The sequence below is a fragment of the Cavia porcellus genome, unplaced genomic scaffold (genome assembly GCF_034190915.1).
Source record: "Cavia porcellus strain 051 isolate PalLab524CR breed Dunkin Hartley unplaced genomic scaffold, mCavPor4.1 scaffold_3, whole genome shotgun sequence".
Taxonomy (NCBI): domain Eukaryota; kingdom Metazoa; phylum Chordata; class Mammalia; order Rodentia; family Caviidae; genus Cavia; species Cavia porcellus.
The window spans coordinates 8,010,493-8,014,478 of NW_026947486.1; the positions used below are offsets into that span (position 1 = coordinate 8,010,493).

General features: G+C 37.1%; 1 pseudogene; it reads left to right on the forward strand.

The window, feature by feature from the left end:
• The first annotated feature begins 686 nt into the window (after positions 1-686).
• Positions 687-2,709, forward strand: LOC100722987 (periphilin-1-like; annotated as a pseudogene).
• The last annotated feature ends 1,277 nt before the right edge of the window (positions 2,710-3,986 follow it).

Consider the following 3,986-nt stretch of genomic DNA (forward strand, 5'->3'; position numbering starts at 1 on the left):
TTCCAAACCATACTGATAGTCAACATTTAAACAAATACAAGAATCTTGAGAAAACAAAGAAAAATGATGCCTCAAAATTGATTAATGTCCAAGAGATCATATCATGAGCACAATAGGGCAGTGAAATCTCAGGAAAAGGCCTCAAAAACCAAATGTTTGAAGAGATCAGGGAAGAATATTTGAAGAAATTATTAAGATACTCCATGAACTCAAAGAGGTATAAGCAAATAAAAGATTTATTTAATAAGATTATCAATGAGTTTAAAGAAGACATAACAACTGATTGGAATTAAAGACATTAATGAGAAACATCAATGACCACTTCTGTAAAGAACTACATATTCAGCCTGGTAGGTGGCACACGTGTGTAATCCTAGCACTTGAGGAACTGAGACATGAGAATTGCCATGAATTCAAGACAAGCCTGGGCTATATAAGTGAGTGCAAGTCCAAAACAAACAAAAACAGACCAAAAAAGATCTATAGATTCTAGCCAAGTGAAGTAGTTCAAGACTCTAATCCAGCTTCAAGGAGGCTGAGGAAAGCAGAGGCAAATTCAAACCCAGCCTTGGCAGCACAATGATTGACAAAGACACAATTTAAAAATTAAAAAGTGATATATAGGGCTGGAGGTGAAGATCACTGTGAAGGCCCTGAGTTTCATATTAGGACCAAAACAAAAAATAATGGTTATAGAAAGGAATCTAGCACAATTCCTGGGAATGCAAAAACCTGTTGGAAAGCCACACCTGCAGGTAGTACCCATCATGGAGAATGTATCAGGATCTGAAGACAAGAATAGCATCACTAACATGTTGGTACTCACCAATAGTTACTCTTGGAAAGCACAGATATCAAAAACAAATTGTTTTGGCTGAAATGGGGTAGCAAATTACCAGAGAGTCAACACCAATAAGTTCTAGCTTATGTGTCAAGTATTGAAAAAATAATGGATAGGAGAATAAACTTTTGTATCAAAATGTGTCAAGTACCAAATGCAGTAAGTTTAAAAGCACTTGCATACCAATGATGACTATAGTAGATCACTAACTCAGTGAAACTCTAAAAACAAAAACCCTTGAAATGTGGATACACATGCTAGGTGAAACTAAAAGTTCAAACCAATGAATTACTGTGTCAAGGAAGTGTTGGAAAAGAAAGCTAAAGTTATAAAATCTATTAGCAAATATCATTGCAGACAATATTCCAAATCTAGAGATATAATTGAACCCTCAAGTAAATGAGGCACTTAGGACCCCAAATAAATATGGTCAGAAAGAACTCCATGAAACTTTATAGTCAAAATTCTAGAAAGTCATAACAAAGACAGAATGAAAGCCATTAAAGACTGATGTCACCACGGGTCCCAGAAGTACCTCCTCAGAGAGTGCAGGCTGTGGAGGCGGCAGAGGCAGAGGCCCCTGGAGTGTGTCTAGTGTGTCCTGTGTGACAGAAGACATGACGTGTGGTCTGAGGGATGACATAATGACGAAAAACTTTCCAGAAAACAGGACGACCTTGGAGTCATCCCAGTGATGGCTACCATAGGGTACTCAACATTGTGCCAACGCAACCACCACTGCTAGGAAAGAAACCAGCACTGCTAAAGAAACCACCACTGCTTGGTAAGAAACCACCACTGCTAGGCAGACCTGGTGAAGGAAGCTACAATAGATATTACAGTCTTTCTGCTTACCAAGACTATGACAAGGGCTGCATGTTTGCTTGTGTTCAAAGAAGTGTTCCATCTCAGAAAGAAGATGAATCTGGATGTCAATGGTCAAGATACGATCATTCTACAAGTCACCAGATTGATTACAGAGACATGAGAGATGGCTTTAGAAGAAACTGTTCCTACTCTTCCCATTGTATGAGAGACCAGTTTCCTCATATAAGCAATCCTAGTTTTTTCAGAGAGTCACCAGTAGGCCAAAAATTTTCTCTACACAACATAATTGTCCCCATCACAGAAGTTACTCTCCAGGTCGGAACAAAATACCCTTTTTCCAAGAGTCTAAACATAGAAGTAAATGGCATAATGGAGTCTTGGGGAGGGTGGAGAAAAAGTTGATTGAAAAAGGTCCTTTCCTAGACAAGTCTATACAGTTTGCACTGAGTCAGAATTCACCTGAAATAGGTGCACAGTGTGTTGAAGAACAACTCAAGCATTCCATTTCAGAGTATGATACATCTACCCAAGATTTTGAAAGACATGACATGTGGTCTGAGGGACAATATGACTGTGAAAGACTTTGCAGAGATCGAGTACCACCTCAGAGTCATACCAGGGATGGCTACCATAGAGAACTTAACATTGTGCCAAAGAAACCAACATTGCTAGGAAGGAAAGCACTGCTGCTAGAACAGAAAGAACCACTGCTAGAAAACAAACCATCACTGTTAGAGAGATCTGATGAAGGAAATTACAATAAATATTACAGTCTTGCCAGTTACCAAGAATATGACAAGAGCTGCACATTTGCTCATGTTCAAAGAAGTGTTCCACCTCAGAAAGGAGATGAATCTGGCTATCGATGGTCAAGATATAATCCTTTTGCAAGCAACCAGTTATTACAGGGACAAAAGAAACAGCTGGAGAAGAAAACATTTCTACTCTTCCAATTATATGAAAGACCAGTCTCCTCATACAAAAGATCTTACTTTTTTTGGAGAGTCACTCTTAGGCCAAAAAGATTCTCCTGTCAGTAGCAGAAGATACTCTCCATCCAAGGAGAAACTTACTATTTTAACAGTCTTAGCATAGAAGTAAAAAAAGAAAGGTCCTGTCTTTTAAAACCTCAAGACACACATTCCTTTCAAGTTCTGAACCAGGTTTTTCATCAAAAGTGTTAGATAAACCCAGCAGGCTAACTGAAAAGGAACTTAATGAAGCTATAAGGGCGTGGGCTGTCAAAAAGTCTGAGGCATCAGAGGAAAGAGAGTTGTCTGGGATCTCTGAATTCAAAGTGGTACCTACAACATTTTTATTCATTAGACAACCAGAGCCACCAGCGCCAGATGCAGCAGACAGCACAGAAATATGTGAAAATAATCAACTCAGCAGTCGCTTCAAATCAATATCATTGAAAATCAAAGAGATTGAAAAAGTTTACCAACAATACAGTTAGATTTTTTGGGATGGTGGTGAAAAAGTTGACTCAAAAGGATCCTTCACTAGAAAAGTCTATACGGTTTGCACTGAGTCAAAATTTACAAGAAATAGATCAGCTTGTTCAAGAACTCAAGGACTTCATTGCAGAGTATGGTACTTCTCAAGATTTTGGAGAGTCTTCTTAGGGGATATAGTGGTCAGGCAGAAAAAAAATTGTTATTTTATTACTACAATCTTAAAATCCTTAATATACAGATAGCTTGCAATGAAGAGAAATACTTTATGAATTTTCCATGTCAAATAAAGATCTAACACGGTCTATTTAAAATATTTGACTTAGAATTTTTTCTACGTATTATATCCACTAATGTATATTCATCTTTCACTCCCATAATGATGGCCAGTTAATTGTTTAATCTTTGAAAAAGCAGTTCCAGAGGACAGTTTACTATACTTATTCATGTGGCATAATCTCCCAAGTGTGTCATTCATTTGACCACGAGTGTAATTTAAAGGTTAGAGATCATTCCACCTAAACATTGGTAGTCTTTTTCCATTTCACAGTGAGTGATGCCATGTGGAAATATTGGAATTCTGATTTGTGATTTTTATTAACTTGTTACTTGCTTGTCTTAAGCTTCATGAGGTTTGATATGCTTTAAAAAATGCCATCATAGTAAAGTGAATACTTTAGTATCTTAGAGGATATTTGCTTTGAGAATAATTCTCATTCAGTGTTAACACAAAAATTAAAATCCCTGAAATACATCAGAATAAAATGTTTTGTCTTCATAAATTAACTCAATATGACCCTGATAAAGTTTTTAACTACCCTGATGTCTTAGTTTCATGTACAAGACTAAAAGAAGGAGCA